The following is a 20,387-nucleotide window of genomic DNA, read 5'->3' on the forward strand; positions in this document are numbered from 1 at the left end:
TTAGAAAGCATAATTTGATCATAATTGTGTTTAATTAATTCTCTAGATCATTACATTGCTAGAGCTATGATTAATCACATCTTAGATTAAGTAATAAAGGTAACAACTTTAGTTGTGTTAGTGAAGATAGTTTTATCATAATTGTGTTTAATTAATTGTCTTGATCATAGATAATTAACTTAGATATATCCTACATAGCCCAATTATCATTAATAATCAATTTTGTATTTGCTTGTGAATGATCATTACATAGTATTACATGAATTCGTAAAAATATTAGGAGATCAGATCAAGACTGATAATTATATTTAAATTGTAAGAATCTGAATAAATCCATATTTAGAAACTACACATAGGAAAAAGGGGAATTCAAAGCTAAACGGACGTATCTTCTTAATTTTGTTTACAATCATTTTTAGTTGAGTGTTTAGTGATAAGTTAATATGATCTTGCAAAATCAGATAAAACGCCTTCTTTAATTATTGCTTTTAGATTAATTTCTAGTTATTATATTATTAGCTAAATTCGTTCCCTTTATTCGACACCCGACTTATCTAAACTATAATCTACAAATTTGACTAGGTACACTCCCTAAGTGCAATTAGCTAGTTAAGTAGGTTATGATTATAAACTAAGGCTAGATAGTAAATAATTACACATATCATGTTTTTGGCATCATTGCGGGGGAATGACTATTTCGGTTGTTAATTTAGTTGTTTTAGCTTAATCGATCCTTTTTGTGGGGTAAAAACTTCAAAAAATTAATTTTCTGCAAAAAAATGTTCAGATCTCACGACGTGAGGCATATAGCTCACGATGTTAGTTTAGTGTTTTCTAGTTTCTAATTAATTTTATTCCAGTTTGTTTTTACGTGCTTTTTTTGTTTTATTTCAGTGATTTATGACCCGAGGATCATAAACTTCAATAGTTCCTCCACTTAAAAATCTACAATCAGCTTACCACAAGAGGAAAGACAAGAAGGTAGACGACTCAAGTAGTACTTTCCAATTCGACAAATTTGAGCTTTTTGAGAAAACTTCAAGCAAGAAGGAAGTATGATACGCGCCAGAAACATATACTTAGGAATATTCACAAGAAGACATAACAATTAAGGTTGAAGAAATGGCGGATATCACGACCATGACAATGGGGGAGTACAAGAAAAGGTTTCATAACGACAATGGTCCAGGTCTTGTGCCACCCGAGATTCCAGCTGATAGAAATTTTTAGCTCAAGGGGCACTAACTATTAATGCTAAAGGACATACCTTTTTCCAGGAAAGATTATGAAGATACTTTTATGCATATCAATCAAGTTTTGTACATTTCTAATTATTTTAATGTTGCAAATGTTTCAAGAGATGCATTATTACCGAGAATTCTTCCCAGGACATTTACTGGAGATGCAAAGATATGGTTGAAATCGTTAGCTCCTAGAATAATAAGGACGTGGGTCAACCTTCGTGAAGCATTTATCGAGCAATTTAGTCCTCCCTCCAAAATATCTAAACGTAAGAAAAGGATTGCTAATTTTCAACAAGAAGATGGAAAATCCTTATATGAAGCTTGGGAGAGATACTAATGTGTTTTGAGAAATTGTCCTCAACATGACTTGAACGCGCAACAAGAAGTCTTTATTTTCTATAATGTGTTGTATGTTACAACAAGGCAACTCCTTGATTCTCAAGGACCAATGACAAAGAAAGAACCGACCACCATTAATGAATTAATTGAGGAATTTGCAAAGCAATCGAGAGAATATCATAATCCACGAGAAGATGCTATAAGAGGAAATGGCAATGGAGGGAATGAGTACATGGCGGCGATATTGAGAAAATTAGAGAACATGGATCGAGGAATGATGAAATTGGATCGATCTATACATTCTATAAGAGTTGGTCGTGAAAATTGTAATGGTCCGCACTTAACTAAAGATTGTGATTTGGATAAATATGGAAATAAAAAGGTGCAAGTGTTTTATTCTAGTGGTGATAAATATTAGAGGTGGAAAAAATTGACACGAAACGAAACCCGAAACGAAATAAACAGGTTTGGGTAAGATATATCAACCCGTTTAAATAAACGGGTTGACACGACACGAAAATTAAATGGGTAAGGTTAGGGTTGAGAATTTCAACTCGAATATGACTCGAAAATGACCCGTTTATTTATATGCAAGTATTTTGAATTATTTAAATAAACTAGAGAGATACAAAATCAAAACCATATGTAAAAGAAAGCCTTCAAATTAAATTGTTTTGTAATGTTGAAATGACTTAGCCAGCTAGATCAAGACTTCATTTCAATTTTTCATTCTCTCCCAAACTACCCAGTCTCTTTCACCACTCTTGCATCCTCATGACCTTTGTCATCCGCCTCGCCAATTCCCACTCTTTTAATTTTGTCATATGAACTTGCTATGACTTCAACTATTCTGCCTCCAAAGTATTAGCTTTTCCTTTCTGCCTGCCTAACTCCTACTCTTTCAACATGCTCAATCTTTTAACCTCACATGACACGACATATTTCGAGCTATAGCCCTAACCCGAAACCCGACACGAACTCGACACGAAAATAAAAGGGTTGACACGAAACGACAAGTTAATTAAATAGGTCGGGTTAGGGTCAAGCACTTTCAACCCGTTTAGTGTTTCGACACGACACGAACCCGACACGACACGACACCATTGCCACCTCTAATAAATATGATGAACATTGGAGGAAGCTAAAGAAAGAGTGGTTTCCATGTGAAGAATAAAAGAAACAAAAAGAAGAAAAAATATAGAGAAATCGGATAAGGCTACTACCAAAAAGATCAACCACCACCCGAGAAGAAGATGGATTTCAAGTCAATTCTTAATAGGTTTATGGAAGTCTCTAAAAAAAGACACGATGCTACTGATACTACTACGAGAAATCATCAAGCTTCCATCAAAAATATTGAGACTCAAATCTGGCAATTGACTACACTTGTGAATGAAAGGTTACCACCAAAAAATCCTGATTCAAAATCACAACCACATGTCATGGCCATATCCATTGAAGATGTAACATCCGTGGTTTGAGATAATGTTAAATTATTTAATTTTTGTAATTATAAAAGTAATGTTCGACTATTTGAGTTGGGCCGTTAGTGAGTGGGCCGACTGAGGACGTATGCTGGGTGTAAGCTTGGCGTACGCGGGGTGTAGTGGCAGCATTGGATGCGAGGGGTTGATGTGCGTACGTGCAACGTATGTGAGCCAACCCAAAACCCTAATTTTTGGGGTTTAAGTCATATAAACACATCATTATGTCCCAAACCGTAGCCTCCTTACCAGCCTCTCGACCTTAGAAACCCTAGAAAGCCTAACATTCCTCATCCTTGTGTGATTTTGATCTTGTGAAGCCTATTTTGGTGGTTTGGAGCATGGAAGGAGAAAGAAGAAGTTGGTGAAGAAGAACTTGTGTCGCTTGAGCTCAAGGATCTGAGATATCATCATCATTTAGTACTCATTTGAGATAAAAAGCTCACAACTTGCCTCATGTATGCTTAGATCTAGGGTAATGGTGTTTTGGACCTTTTTGGTCCCAAGAATGAAATTTTATGGTCCAAATCCGTTTCTAGACTTAAGGTTGCCACCCTTAGTGCTATATGAGTCCCAATGATAGAAAAGTTACCATCTTGAGGTCTTATTGTAGCCATGCATGAGTTTTAGTCATTTCTATGGAAGTTGGTTGCCATATTTCAAGTTTGGGTCGATTTGGTGGTTTGCAAGCCACCAAGTAATCTACTTTATGGGTTAAGACACTTATTAGACTCAGATTTGTGTTTGAAGCTTAAGGTCTTAAGGGATTAAGCCTTTTTGGAGTTTATCGTTTAACAGGTAAGCACGCTGGGCGTACAAGCCCGTACGTGCAACGTACAAGCCATGAAGGTTGTACGCTTAGCGTACAGAGGAGTACGCCACGCGTATAGAGGAGTACGCCACACGTACTCACTAAATATGGGTTTTTGTCATTTGAGCCTCGGTTTACCCTGATCCATGGACTTTGTTATTATGGGCCATAATGGGCCATCATAAGTCAGTTATTGAGATAAGGCATGTTGGGATTAAGGAAAGGTCCATTTGAGAAGTTGGGCCCACTTTAGAAAACTGGGCATAAGTGGGCCATTAATGGGCTTCAAAAGGCTATATAGAATTGGACCATTGATGTTATGGATTCGGGAGTCGTTAGGGAGTTGTCAGAGTAACCACTAGAAATTTATTATCGTGAGATTCTGCATTCAGATTTGCGATGTGAGTTTCCTCCTGTATGAATAGGTCGAAGGCACCAATGTCGGCCCATATATGTATGCTAGTATGTTTCGGACCAAGGTCCGATGCCGAGCAGTGCCTGATATAGGTTTATATGTTTCCGAATTCAAATCCGATGACGGGCAATACCCAAGGAATGTTTGTGTTCTTGATGTCTTCGTGATTCTTGCATGTGTCTGTATTGTATGTTGTCGGATTACGGTCCGATGCCGGGCAATTCCCGAGGAATGCTTGTATGGTTCCCGATTTCGGTCTGATGCTGGGTTGGCCTCGAGGAATGTTTATATGTTTATATTATGTGATTATGTATGATTATTTTTCGATATGTTATATGTATATTGAGATTTTCTCGATGCCGAGCGGGGCCCAATGCCAGATTCTGTCCGATGATATGTTATTATGTGATTATGTTTTTATGTGTATGGTATGTGGTAGTTTGGGGAGACACACTAAGCTTCGTGCTTACAATTTTCAATTTTGGTTTCAGGTACTTCCGGTTGCAAGGGGAAGAGCTCGAGATGACTGCATTACACACACCATGATGTTAGCATGGGATGTTACTATGATATATATATATATATATATATATATATATATATATATATATATATATATATGACATGTGTTTTGATATGGATATAATTATTTTGATGTTTTGAGATAATATGGTTCCTGTTTTGATAAATGATTTTTTTTATAACTATGGTTTATTTAACGATTTAAAAAATGAATTTTTTGGTGATTTCTGGGATATTTCAAGTTGTTATCGGAGCCTTGGTTTGAGGGATTCGGGCACAGTATCAGGTGTGTCTGGGCTCAAACTGAGGACTTGGTATGAAAATTTTCAAAGGAAAATCATTTTTACAAAAAGGATTATGAGAAGAGAAAAAGGGTGTGGTGCATGCAATCAGTCGAGCTCAAGTAAGTTCTCCCAAATTACCCATACATGTTGTTATGATATGATATGATTATGAGAACTATATGTTAGATTAGGACTAAGGATCTAGGAAGGATGCCTTGTATGCCTGTTGTATGTGTATAAGAATTGCATGCTAGATTAGGGCTAAGGATTTAAGAAGGATGCCTTGTATGCATACTGTATGATCTTATTGAACTGCATGCTAGTATTGATTAGTCAGTGATATGATGACCTGATTAGGATATGCTTGGTTTTGTTTACTCAATGCTTGACTGCTACTTGCTTTGTACTCTTAGGAGTTCTAGTTATCTTTAACTAACTGGTAAACGAATATGTTCAATTACATATTATGAGGACTAAATAATTTTAGAAGGTTAGGTTTAGCCTTATTTCGCAGCTCTCGTTTGATTCTAACCATTGTAGGGAGAGACCTCTCATGGCGGATAGTGGTATTCGCAAGCTAGTTAGGGAAAGGTAGCAGGGACTTCTTATGCAGCTGATGACGGATAGTGGGACCGAGATTAACCTAGGTCTAGCCTAGGAGTAGATTAACGCGGAAAGCAGTAGTAGTGAAAGGGACATGGTAGAGTCAAGACAGTTCTTGAGGAAAGTACAGATAGATGTGGAAGGTAGTATAGGCCCGTACAACTGAAAGTAGAAGAACCTTACTCGAATCAAGGAAGGCTATGATGAACCCAGGGAGCTTGTAGTGTGTGAGATCCCTCGAGTTATGATGAGTATTTTGATGATTTGTATGGTGTATTTTAAGTACGGTGACGCTACGTACTAGGCTAGTTGGCAGCTCTGGTACAGTCGAGGCATCAGGCTCAGGCTCTGGAGCCGAGAAGCTCGATGACCAGATGAGGGAGCTCATCTCATCTGAGATCACGCGCAGTATCATTGACCAGACTCCTGTGATCTTCGGTACAGTTAAGGAGGGCATTTTGGAGATTTTGGATGAGAGACTGGGTGCATTTTGCACTGAGATGGCGGCCATGATGGGGGCAAACACGATGACATTCATGGAGTTTTGAGCTTGTGGGGCCCCAGACTACCATGGGGCTAGGGACCCTATTGCTAGCAGGAGGTGGTTGGCAGATGTCGCCAATGTCTTTCGCACCATTAGATGTCCCGAGGGGGACAAGGTATGACTTGCTTCCTGCCTCATGAAGGACAAGGCACGCGACTGGTGGGAGGAGGTTGGGCATGTGGTTGGTGATGATGCCCTTGATACTATGACATGGAGTGAGTTTACGACCAAGTTCAGGGTCGAGTTGGCACCTGTGATTGAGATGCAGTAGCTTGCGCGGGAGTTCCAGGATCTCCAACAGACGATTGAGACGGTGACTGAGATCACCGCCATGTTTAGGGAAAGGGCCCTTCTCGTTTTGTAGTATGTGGTAGACGAGGAGATGAAAAAGGCCCAATACCATGAGATGCTGCGGAGCGATATCCAATAATTTGTTATCCGCTCCAGTTGCAAGACACTGGGGGATATGATAGCGAGGGCTCGGGAAAGGGAGCTTGATTTGGAGATAGCGAAGAAGAGGAAACCATAGGATGTTCAGACAGGGAGCTCAGGAAAAATGCCCAAGGTATCAGATCATAGATCGTGGAGCTAGCAAGGCCGCAACTATTGTGGAAAGTGCGGCATGATGCACGAGGGGGCATGCAGGGTAGGTAGTTCGAGCTGCTTTAAGTGCGACCGAACTAGTCATGTCAGTAGGGAATGCACTACCACCACCACCACCACAATATCTGATCTGATTTTCTTCCAGTTCAATCAGAGGGGCCACAAGAGGTCCTAGTGCCCGAGTTTAGCATCAGTAGGATTGGTGGTGGCACCCGCTCCTACTACACTGAGGATTACCGATGACCGTCAGGGCCAGACAGAGGCACCTATGGCAAGGAGCAGGGCTTTTCAGTTGACTGTGGAGGAGGCACGCGTTGCTTCCGATGTTGTGACAGGTATGTATCTTCTCCTTATTTCTTTATTTACATTGATTATTTCTTATGTTTATGTGTTTTATTATAGGATCGTTCCTTATAAACGATATATCTGCTATGGTATTATTTGATTCAGGGGCTACTCGATCTTCTGTATCGATCGCGTTGAGCAAGCGATTTGTTGGAGCTCCAAGAGAATTGGACTGTCCACTTCATGTAGAGACCGCGGATGATAGGACCGTTTGGGTTGCGAGGGTTCACCGGGGATGTACACTACCATTGTTTAATGAGCGGTTTTCCGTGGATTTAGTCCCTATTCCCCTACAAGGGAATAAGGTTATTATGGGTATGGCCTGGTTGAGCCCCAATGGGGCAGTGATCGACTACGAGCAGCAGCTAGTACGAGTTAGGACCCAAAGTGGGGGAGGGTTGGTGATTTAGGGAGAGAGGTCACAACATGGGCTGACTTTGTGTTCAGCAGCGAGAGTTTGGCACTACCTTCAGTAGGGTTGTGTAGGTTATGTCGCTTATGTTATGGATACCCGAGACAAGGGTAAGGTGACTGTGTATGATGTACCGATCGTACGGGAGTACCCAGACATGTTCCATGAGGATTTGCCTGGGGTACCTCTGGAGGGGCAGGTAGAGTTCAGGATTGACCTAGTTCCTCTGACCCGACTGAACAAGAAGTTGGTGACATTCCGCTAAGGGCCTGGGCAGCATGCAACTTTCGAGACTCTCAGACAGAGGTTATGCGAGGCATCGATTCTGACTTTGTCGGATGGTGTCGAAAATTTCGTGGTTTACTGTGACACATCGATCAAGGGTATGAAGCAGTACTGATGCAACGGGGTGACGTGATTGCGTATGTTTCGAGGCAACTAAAGCCTAATGATGTGAACTATCTGACGTACGATTTGGAGCTGGGGGTGTGGTTTTCGCCCTCAATATTTGGAGACACTACCTCTATGGGTTTTGTTGCACCATTTACATTGACCACACGAGCTTGAGGTACCTGATGGATCAGCAGAATCTGAACATGAGTCAGAGCTGTTGGTTGGACGTGGTAAATGATTACAAATGTGAGATCATTTATCACCCAGGGAATGCTAAGTGGCGGTTGATGCTCTTAGCCGCAAGGCAGTGGTGGCTCAGATTCGAGACATATGTCTGAGGATGACAGTGATTACTCCGTTCCTGGAACAGATCTGGGAGGCGCAAGTCTAGGGTATGAAGGAGGAGCATCGAAAGTGTGAGCGGATCATAGGCCAAGTGGCCTCATTCGATTATGACAGTCGTGGGTTGTTGACCCTGCATCGTAGGATCTGGGTTCCTTACTGGGCTGGAGTGCGCTAGGTTGTTATGGAGGAGGCACACAAGTCGAGGCTCTCCATTCACCCTCTTGTGAAGAAGATGTACCGGGATCTTCGGCATGATTATAGGTGGACCTGCATGAAGAAGGACATAACATGGTATGTGGAGTGGCCCTGCACAAACACTAGCGACCTCACGACAAGATGCAGTCATTGGATATTGCCATGTGGAAATAGGAAGATATAACTATAGATTTCATCACGAAGCTTCCCAGGACCGCACATGGAGTGGATTCGATTTGGATCATCATGGATCGGTTGACTAAGAGTGCTCATTTCATCCCGATCCAGGAGAGTATATCGGATGAGAAGATAGCCAAGATCTATCTACGCAAGGTGGTGGCACGTAATGGAGTGCCAGTGTCGGTTGTGTTAGACTGAGATGTTTGCTTTACCTCCAGGTTCTGGAAGCAGTTTCATGACGAGATGGGTACTCGTCTTCACTTCAGTACAACCTTTCACCCTCAGACGGATGGGTAGAGCGAGAGGACGATTCAGACACTAGAGGACATGATGCGTGCATGTGTGTTAGATTTTAGAGGGAGTTGGGATACGTATCTTCCGTTAGCGTAATGTTTGTATAACAACACCTATCACGCTAGCATATATCAAACTCCCTTTGAGATTCTCTATAGGAGGAAGAGTAGAACCCCAATATGTTGGGGTGAGGTAGGTTAGAGAGTCATGAGGAGTACTGGGGTAGTACTCAAGACTACAGAGAAGATCCAACAGGTCTGGAGCAAGCTCCAGACTGCTCAGAGTTTCCAGAAAAGCTATGCCGACAATCACTGTTTAGACCTAGAGTTTTAGGTAGGCGATATGGTCCTCCTAAAGGTGTCATCTGGTTCAAGAAGCGGGGCAAGCTGGGCCCCAGGTACATCGGTCCGTTCAGGGTTTTGGCTTAGGTGGGTCGGGCTGCGTATCGATTAGATCTGTCAGCCGATCTTAGTCAGATCCACAATACTTTTCTTGTCTCCTAGCTGTGGAAGTGCTTAATGGATGACTCCACAGTTGGGCCTTTAGAGGATATTCAGGTGGATGCTAACCTGAACTACATCGAGATACCAGTAGCCATTCTTGATAGGAAAACAAAGGAGCTGAGGAACAAGAGGGTAGAGCTGGTAAAGGTGAAGTGGCTACACCGTAAGGGTTCTGAGTAGACTCAGGAGCCCGAGGAGGAGATGCGGGAGCACTATCTGGAGTTGTTTAAGGCAGCGGACTTCGAGGACGAAGTCTGATTCAAGTGGGAATGAATTGTAATATTCGTGCTTCGAGGTAATGCTAAATTATTTAATTTTTGTTTGTTAGATTATGAAAGTAATGTTGGACTATTTGAGTTTGGTCCGTTAGTGATTGGGCCTACTAAGGACGTACGTTGGGTGTAAGCTTGGCGTATGCGGGGTGTAGTGGCAGCATTGGATGTGGGGGGGGGGGGGGGTTGATGTGCGTACATGCAACGTACCAAGGGGTATGCACAACGTACACGACTCGACCCAAAACCCTAATTTTTTGGGTTTAAGTCATATAAATACATCATTATTTCCCAAACCCTAGCCTGCTTACTAGCCTCTCAAACTCAGAAACCCTAGAAAGCCTAACATTCCTCATCCTTGTGTGATTTTGATCTTGTGAAGACCATTTTGGTGGTTTGGAGCTTGGAAGTAGAAAGAAGAAGTTGGTGAAGAAGAACTTGTGTAGCTTGAGCTCAAGGATCTGAGATATCATCATCACTTAGTACTCATTTGAGGTAAAATCTCACAACTTGCCTCATGTATGCTTAGATCTATGGTAATGGTGTTTTGGACCTTTTTGGTCCCAATAATTGATTTTTGTGGTCCAAATCTGTTTCTAAACATAGGGTTGCCACCCTTAGTGCTATATGAGTCCCAAGGACAGAAAAGTTACCATCTTGAACGTATTATTGTGGCTATGAATGATTTTTAGTCATTTCTACGAATGTTGGTTGCCATATTTCAAGTTTAGGTCCATTTGGTGGTATGCAAGCCACCAAGTAATCGACTTTATGGGTTAGGACACTTTATTGGACTCAGATATGTGTTTGAAGCTTAAGGTCTTAAGGAATTAAGCCTTTTTGAAGTTTATGGCTTAGTAGGTTAGTATGCTTGGCATACAGGCCCATACGCACAACGTACAAGCCATGCAAGCTATATGCTTAGCGTACAGAGGAGTACGCCATGCGTACTCACTGGATATGGGTTTTCGTCATTTGGGCCTCGATTTGGTCCGATCCATGGAGTTTGTTATTATGTGCCATAATGTGCCATTAGAAGTCAATTATTGGGCTAAGGAATGTTAGGCTTAAGGGAAGGACCATTTGAGGAGTGGGGCCCATTTTGGAAAATTGGTCCATAAGTGGGTTATTAATGGGCTTGGGAAGGCTATATAGAATTGGACCATTGATGTTATGGATTTGGGCCTAGGTTATGGTCTGAATTAGATCAAGGGTAAAATGGTCATTTTACCCTAAGAAGTATTATTGAGTTTCGACTAAATGTTATATTCTGTTGATAACTCATGGAGTCGTTAGAGCAGTAGCTAGAGATTTATTACCATGAGATTATGCATTTAGATTTGCAAGGTGAGTTTTCTCCTGTATGAATGGGTCGAAGGTACCAATGTTGGCCCGTATATGTATGCTAGTATGTGTCGGACCAAGGTTCGATGCCAAACAGTGTCCGATGTAGGTTTATTTGTTTCTGTATTCCGATCCGATGATGTGCGGTGCCCGAGGAATGTTTGTATGCTTTATCTCTTCGTGATTCTTGCATGTGTCTATATCGTATGTTTCCTGATTACAGTCCGATGCCGGGCGGGGCGCGAAGAATGTTTAAATATTTATTTTATCTGATTGTTTATGAGTTTTTGTCAATATGTTAATATGTATACTGATCTTTGCTCGATGACGAACGAGGCCTGATGCCGGACTCTGTCCGATGTCGAGTGAGGCCCGATGCCAGATTATGTCTAAAGTCGGGCGGGGCCTGATGAAGCGGATGGGGACCGTGATATATTATTATGTGATTATGTGTTTGTGTGTATGGTATGTGGTAGTTTGGGGAGACTCACTAATCTTTGTGATTACAATTTTCAGTTTTGGTTTCCGGTACTTCCTGTAGCAAGGGGAAGAGCTCGGGTTGACTACTTTACGCACACCATAATGTTGTCCTTGGATGTTACTATGATATATATATATATATATATATATATATATATATATATATATATATATATGACATGTGTTTTGATATGGATATACTGGTTTTGATGTTTTGAGATAATATGGTTCCTGTTTTTATAAATGATTTTTGGTAACTATGGTTTATCTAATGATTTAAAAATGAAATTTTTGGTCTTGATTTTTGGGATGTTTCAGAAGAAGACCTTCATTCAGAGACTCTAGAGATCCATAATGAAGCCTCAAAGCATCCCGATCCACAGCCAAAGAGAATGTAGTTCAAAGAAAAAGATAGGGTTGTTGCCTAGTTCTCATGTCGTGAGGATCAAATGCTAACATCATGTGCTCAGTCCGAACAAAAAAAATCCTTCTACTGTTAAACCATATCAGCCTCCACTACTTTTTCCATCTCGAGAAAGGTAACATCCATTAGATCAAGAGAATAAAAGATTTAACAAACAAGTCATGGGTATTCCAATTAATACCCCCATTCATTGAATCATTAGTGAAAATTCTCGAATATGCAAAGTTTCTTCAAGAACTTCTTGACACTTGCCAACAATTAAAGAAGACATTCAAGGTGGTTTTTAATAAAAAATGTTCAAAGGTAATCATGGAAGGCATACCAACAAATATAGGAGATCCATGACGCCTTACACTACCATGTGAATTTCGCAATTCCACAAAAAACATTTTCCTTAGCCGATTCTGGAGCTAGCTTTAAATAAATGCCCTATTCTTTTTTTTTTTTTTATCAAAAACTCAATCTTTCATAATTGAAGACTACAAGGATGGCGATCCACATGAAAAATCGTTCGGTAACTTATCCTCGAGGAATAATAGAAGATTTATTGGGCAAAATTTGAAAATTTAATTTTCAAATTGATTTTGTAGTAATAGACATGAAAGAGGATGAGTATGTACCTATTATACTTGGGCGCCCACTACCTAGTACCACGAGAGCCTTGGTGGATGTTCGTGAATCGAAGCTTACTTTGCGAGTTGGAAACGAAGAGATGACATTCGAAGTTGAAGAAGGATTTAATAAGTCTAAGAATCAAAATAAAGTGTTCTTTGTGGATGAAAATGGTGAAATTAAAGAATTAGAGAAATTAATGGAAAAAGAGGTCTAAACAAGAGAAAATCCTATCGAATCAGTCAATCCTAATAAGCCAAGAGCCTCAATTCCAATGATCTTTAAGTCTTAGCCTTTATGTAACATCCCAAAATTTGAGGCCAATTTTTTTTTTTTTTTTTTTTTTTTTTTTTTTGTTTTTAAATTAAGCAAGTCATAGAATATGTTACCAATCCATTATCAATATTACATCAGGTTTAAACCACAATGTCGTGTCTCAAAATCATAACATCATAAGTGATGGGAATCAAAATACAATCCCAGAAGCTCATTGCGGAAATCATGTGTGAATGTGTGATGCGCTGCTACACCGCCGGCTCCTTCCCCTTAGACGAAGAGGTACCTGAAACCAAAACTGAAACTGTAAGCACAAAGCTTAGTGTAAGTCTCTAATTTGTCCGTGTATCAGTCAGATCCGTTTGATGGTGCGGAATACCAATCAAACGGATGATGTCAGATCAAATAGAAGAGAAGGAGAAGAAGAATAATATGAATCTTGAATGTATTGATAATATGAATTAAGTTCCTTACACAAGATTCACCCACACAAACGTTCCTTTCTCTCTGGCCGTAAACTCCTTAGGGTTCATCAATCTCCACTCCTCACCCTAACACCTCTATTTATACTTGGAATATGGGCCAGATAACACATGGGCCGTAAATGAGTTTACGGCCGTAAGGTGTTTACGGCCATAAACTCAGCCGTAAACTAGACCATAAATTCATAAAAATTACAGAAAAATACAATTGCCCAGAAAAGTAAAGTATAAACCATATTTTGACCCAACAATCTCCCCTTGGTTTATAGCTTTCTTTTCTTAATTGACCCAACAAGCTCCCCCTAAAAAGTAGCTGGCTTTCTTGATAATCTTCATTGGGAACTTGGCTTCAACATTAATCTTCAAATTCTTCACGACTTCAAGACGAACTTGATGAATCTTCAATGAATGACTTCATCTTGAGCAATTGGGCTTTTCTTCAGAATTTGGCATTGAACGCACGTTGGGTGAGGAGGCTTGATGTACTGATTCTTGAAAGATAGCGCTTTCAGCTTGAGAATCTTCAGAGAGAACAAATCTTCTGGATCACTTCAGCAGGTACAAAGATAGCAGCAGACTGATTGAGGAGGCTTCAATTCAATCTGTCACATAATCTTCAATTGCAGCTTCACCTTGCTTCTAGGGTTGAAGGATTGAATGTTGAAAGAATAATCTTCATTTCTTGCTCCTTCGAATGCGAATTCTTCGATGCTCACGGATGAAGCCTTGGCTCAGAAATTTTCAACACAAACTCCATGAGTCTTATCTATACCTGAAATCACTTTTCATGACAAAACAAAACTAAAGGAAAACTTAGCACACAAATTAAAACAGAAACAAAAATATTTTTGGATTTTTTATTTTTCTGAACAAGAAATAAAACAGAAATAACACTATTTTTGGATTTTTAATTTTTGATTTTTCAATTTTTCTGATTTTTTTTTTTTAATTTTTAGTTCTCCCCTAATATTTAAATTAGAAGAAACTATGACAAATTTAACAAAAAGAATGGTATCTAACTTTAAGAGAGATTTGGGATCAAAGTTTTTAGACAGTCTTTATCCACTTGTCGGTACCTTCCATATTCACATCTTTATCTGGTCAATCGTCGGTATTGTGGTCCACTTAAACACGAAAAATTTGTGACAGATTTAGGACATACTATTTGTTACAAGACATGATGAACTTAAAAACCTAAAATTTATATCTGATCCTAATTTCTTAGATACTATATCTTAAGGTCCATTCATCTGACGACGACCTGGGATATTGGTGTCCACCTAAATTAAGCAGCAAGATCTATAGACAATCTGTATGTGTTCAATTTTAAGTGTATTAGAATGTGTTTCCCGCTTCCTAATATGCCCCAGCCATCAAGAACTTCCAGAGTACTCCTTACACCGGGTGAGCAGACAACCATTCAAATAGAGAAGAGATTCAGAATTCTATCATTTACTACTTCAGAGGGGTTGAGAAGAAGAAGGTTGCATATGCTGTGTACCAGGTCGGATTGGAAGTCACGCAGAGGAGATAGCATATGGTTAACAGACGGAAAGAAAGAAAATGATATTCTACATACCTAATTTATCGGAATTTACCAGTCGCCCCATCCAACCAGAATTAAGGACAGAATCTGCACATCGAGGAAAAGTTAAACCACTGTTCCAAGTACGGGTTCATTTAATGTGACGAGTAGATTCCCATATATATCTCCCTGCTCAACCTATCCGAGCGTCGTATTGTCAGGCTGAACGTATCTAACTAGGTCAAGATTTTTCAAGTCTATAAATTTCATGAGTTCAAATCTCCCTAGTCAAGTCCATTTAAAATTTTTCGTGCCTACCGATGCATCAAACCAGAGCATAGACCCTTCAACTTTGGGTACGTTACGCAGACTTAGATTGCCTGTTATCACTTGATAATATCACTTCCCATAACATCTCCATCAAGCACATTTCATTTACACCATATATTTTTTATAAATTTTCTAATTTTTTGTTTTGCTTTTATTTCTCCCCCTAAATTTGTGCATAGGAGAGAAACGAAAATAAATGCGCAAATTTAAACTATCCTAAAACAAAAATTAGTCTTTAAAGCGAATCAGCTTAAGAAAAACTCAGGAGTATAGAGAAGAAAACGCAAACCGTAATTCACCGATTGAATCTGCATCCAGAAGGTCTGAGAACAACATGCGTAATCTCAGAACAGATCCGAAAATTCTTTACATCATTAAGAACTAACCCCATGAGTGATCCCTTCCTTTCTTCCCTTCCCATAAAGGACACATACTCTCAAATAATGTTATGAGTGTTGTACAGTTGAGAGATGTCCCCAATCATATGCCAGGAGCAGGCACTACCAACAAACCGAAGTCTGATGATATGCCTCCATAGCTGCTCCGACACAGAGCGGGATCAGTTGGTCTTTGGAACCCAGTCCACTTTGAAACTGGGTCGACCTTTGTTATCAACGCACGATACTCTCTCCCATGACATATCCTGCTTATCACAAACAAAAGATGTAGAAACGTTAGAAGCATTAGGAGATTTGGGAGTTTTCACCTTTGGTACCCATCTATATTCGGGTTTAACCCATTTCTTGTTCGATCTGATGGGTGCCACGACACTTGATTTGGAACTTGAAGTCGGCTGCCGAGATGACTTTGACTTAACCGGTCTTGGCTTCACAGGAGCATCTCTTGAACTGGGCTTGTTGGCTGACATTTCCTTCTTGCCCTTGGGATTCGGATGCCTGGCCTTGTGCGCATTCCAGTCATCATGGTCTGAACGTGACCTTGAGGGGTTTCTTTTGGAGTATCTCCCTATTGGTGCGTTCTGCCATCCTTGAGCATAGTAGGGAACGTATGCGCGATTAGGAAAATTTCTGGCAGTGTGTCCAGGTGTTCCACAGTGAAAACAAGTCTTTTTCTTCACTGTGAAGTTATTTATTCCTGCCCCTGGTGGCGTATCCTTGCCTTGTCTCTTATTGTTCCCACAAGCACAATTGAAACAGGCACTCTGTTTAGCTTGAAATGGTGGCCTGTATTTACCAACGCCAGGTTGATTAGAAGCAACAGATTCAGAGTTCAAGGGGTCGTTTGTTTGTTCAGAAGAACTCTCCTTGTTCTCATCCTTTGTTACTTTGCCTGCACATGTAACAGAAGCATCAATATTTTCAACATTAATAACTCATCCTGACACAAATCCAGCTCGTTTGCCATATCGAAGATGTGGCTCCCTGTCAGTTTCGTCCTGTGTCATAGGTATGGATGTGTAGTTATGATTATAAGGAGGAGGAACACTATCATACCCTAGACCCTTGTTTTGATTTTGTTTGAATTTTAATTGGGTTTCATATAAGGACTCGACTGTCTGACTTGACGCAATATAATTTTTGAAACTGACATCAGTTTTTCCACACTTGATTTTTAAAGCGTCAAGTTCTTCAGTTACAGCAACAAGTTGTCTCTTAACATAATCATAATTTTCACACTTGTTGTTATACTCTTCCTGAAGTTTCGTAAAGTCCTTGGTTTTTTCTTCTAACTCAGTTCAGGGGTTTCTGTCCTTTCCTGAGTTGATATCCTTCATATCTCAGGTCCTCAACTTCTCTTTTAAATACATCAATTTGTTCCCGAAGAAATTTAATCGTGGCTTCACAAGCTGGAGTACATGTAACTTCAGTGACCGAAATGTTTTCAGAACTCATTGCTTCTCTACACTTCAAAGCATCAAGTTCTTGAATTATATCAGCAAGACTAAGATGATTAAGATCTTTTGTCTTCTTGATGATGGCCACGTTCATATCCCACGATTTCGGAAGTGAATTTAGCAGCTTTTTGTTGATCACGGACTTAGTCAAGAAGATCCCGGCTATATTCATCTCAGTAGTGAGTATAGTAAATCGCTGCAACTGAGTTTTAAAGGGTTTCTCCAGGGATAAAATCGAAAAAATTGAAACTTTTTCTTAACATATCCTGACGACTCTCTTTCATGTTTTCACTCCCTCATAGACCTTAAAATCGATTAAAAAACACAACTAAAAGCTAAAATAAAACTTAAAAGTCAAAAAAAAAATCAAACTCAAAAGTCAAACATGAAACAGTCAACCTTGAAAAAGTCAAACTTGAAAAAATCAAACTTGAAAGTCAAACCGAAAAGTTAAATTCGAAATTTTAAAAAAATTAAACGAAAAAGTCAAAGTTTAAAGACAAAAGTGAAACTTCAAAGTCAAAGTCAAAATTTGAAATAAAAAGTCAAAAATAAAAACAATTATTGTTATTATTATTATTATTATTATTATTATTATTATTATTATTATTATTTTGGATGAAAAAGAAATTTAAAATTAAAAGGAATTGAGTTTTGGGTTTAAAATGTAAAAAATGTGAAATTGGAACCGAAAATGACGGGTTGTATTTTAAACTTCGGAGGAAAGGAACAAGTTATCGGCTAGAGGAGATGGTTAAGGCACTGGTTGTTGAACTTGAGGTTGTGAGTTCGATTCCTGGCGTCGATAGTTTTGGTCCTCCCTTTCTTTCTTTTAATGAAGCGCGATCACCGAGCTTATCCCACCAAGCCGATCCGTAAGTCGCGAGCCGCAACGTCCGAGCCGAGGATGCAAACCTCCGGTGACCGTGAACTGTTTCCGGCCGTGAACTCAGAAACCCTAGCCGCCGGCCGCAAACTCCGACCAAAAACACCGTTTTTCGACTTTGAAGCTCCAAAACTCGATCAAAAACCCTTTTTTATGAAAAACACGAAGAACAAACCCCCCTTATTTTTCAGAGATCTATCCAAAAACGCAAGAATATTTTGAAAATAAGATCAAATAATGCCCCAAAATAGGGTTTACGGCCCAAGAATCTAGACTTCACGGTTGATGAATTTGACTGGTTTGCGGCCGTGAACTCAGTGTTTACGGACGTAAGCTTGGACCGAGAACACAAAATCTTCGATTTTTGGATGAAACAATAAATCCTTTTGACTGATACAACCAGGCTCTGATACCAATTGTAATTCTCTAATTTGTCCGTGTATCAGTCAGATCCGTTTGATGGTGCGGAATCCCAATCAAACGGATGATGTCAGATCAAATAGAAGAGAAGGAGAAGAAGAATAATATGAATCTTGAATGTATTGATAATATGAATTAAGTTCCTTACACAAGATTCACCCACACAAACGTTCCTTTCTCTCTGGCCGTAAACTCCTTAGGGTTCATCAATCTCCACTCCTCACCCTAACACCTCTATTTATACTTGGAATATGGACCGGATAACACATCGGCCGTAAATGAGTTTACGGCCGTAAACTAGACCATAAATTCATAAAAATTACAAAAAAATACAATTGCCCAGAAAAGTAAAGTATAAACCATATTTTGACCCAACACTTAGTGAGTTTCCCCATCATACCGCATACCAAATAATATCATCGGTATCTTTCAACTGGTAACTACCATCGGTATCTTTCAACTGGTATCCGCCATCGGTATCTTTCAACCGGTAAACGCTATAGGTATCTTTCAACCGGTAACTGGGAAATATTTCACCCCTACCACTAGCATAAAATAGCAAGATATAAACATACAGTCAGGCATATCGGGGTATTGACCTACCCATTGGTCCTAACGACCTATGCCAGTGAAAGACTATTCCCTGTCACTACCACTAATACAACGTTCATATTACACAAGCATATCACATGACCAAATCACATAACCAAGCCAAGATAATTATCACATAGACAATTATCTACTAAATATCCTTGTTGGTGGGTCGGCATTGTGGCCTTAGACCCACCCTTACTGGAAGGTAACTCATCTCGAATAAGTAGCTGCTGATAATCTGCGCGGAAAATCTCTGTCTGCTGCTACATCGAAAATCCTCCAACTATAATCCCCGCAAACACTTAATCAGAGTCTGATATCTATTCTTAGGGTGAAATGACAATTTTACCCCTAACCAAGTCCAAGTCAAAGTCAACGTCCTGTTGACCAGACTCGCCGAGTTGGGCCGCCAACTCGTCGAGTCCCTATCCCTTTAACTGACCTCATCCACGTCTCTACTCGTTGAGTTTAGCAACGACTCAACGAGTTCTTCTTCTAAAACAACCCCGGATGAAGCGTCATCCGACTCGCCAAGTTGTATGAACAACTCGTCGAGTTCATCTTCATCCTATGAACAAGTCCTATCCTCGACTCGCCGAGTTGTATAAACAACTCGTCGATTTGATCTTCAAGAGTTGGGAGATTGCCTTGGATTCGCCGAGTCGGCTCATGCACTCGCCGAGTCCTATGAACTCCAGGAATATGGCTTATCCCAATACGCTTGGGTCACTCCCCTGGATCCTCTAAAACCTTTTTAACACTCAACTGGGTCTCTTGAACCCTAACAGAAAATGGGAGTCTAACATCGGACTCGCCAAGTCCCAAGAACGACTTGCTGAGTCGATACAGTCCAAGTCTATTTCTTCGATCTCTGGTGTACAACTCTTGTCCAAATGATAGGTCTAGGTCCCTAAACTCGATCTAGCACATAAAGTTACGAACTTTACGTGCATGCATGGGACTTTGAGCCAAAAAGGCTCTAAAAGAGGCTCTTAAGTTGCATGAGGGCTTCCATGGGTGCAAAAGCAGCCCTTTTCTGCCGTGTAACTCCTCTATGCACCTAGATCCAAAGCCTCAACCCCCAACCATGCTTGCAATCATGGTTGGTTACCAAGAATGGCTTATAAAAGCCCTAAACCTCCCCCAAAAGGGATCTAGCAAATGAACAAGCAAGGTATCGACTTTATACCTTATGGGAACTGCAAATGATGCACAAACTTGAACTCCGTTGGTCTTCTCTCGATTCCTCTAGGACCTTCCTTCTTCCTTGTGATCAAAAGCACCAAAAATCACCACAAATTCCTTTAGATGTACACACACAGTTATGGTTTGCTATAGGGGGTTTCTTGAAGCAATAGAGACGAAGGGTTG

The 20,387-nt window shown here is 40.1% G+C and overlaps 1 non-coding gene across 1 annotated transcript; it reads right to left on the minus strand.

Moving 5' to 3' along the window:
• Positions 1 to 1,506: 1,506 nt before the first annotated feature.
• LOC145077462 (small nucleolar RNA R71) lies at positions 1,507 to 1,613 on the minus strand. Its single transcript, XR_013693206.1, has one exon. It is a non-coding gene; the product is annotated as a small nucleolar RNA R71 (small nucleolar RNA).
• Between the last annotated feature and the right edge of the window lie 18,774 nt (positions 1,614 to 20,387).

The sequence above is a fragment of the Lactuca serriola genome, chromosome 9, assembly GCF_051521515.1.
Source record: "Lactuca serriola cultivar US96UC23 chromosome 9, Lser_US96UC23_V15, whole genome shotgun sequence".
Lineage (NCBI taxonomy): Eukaryota > Viridiplantae > Streptophyta > Magnoliopsida > Asterales > Asteraceae > Lactuca > Lactuca serriola.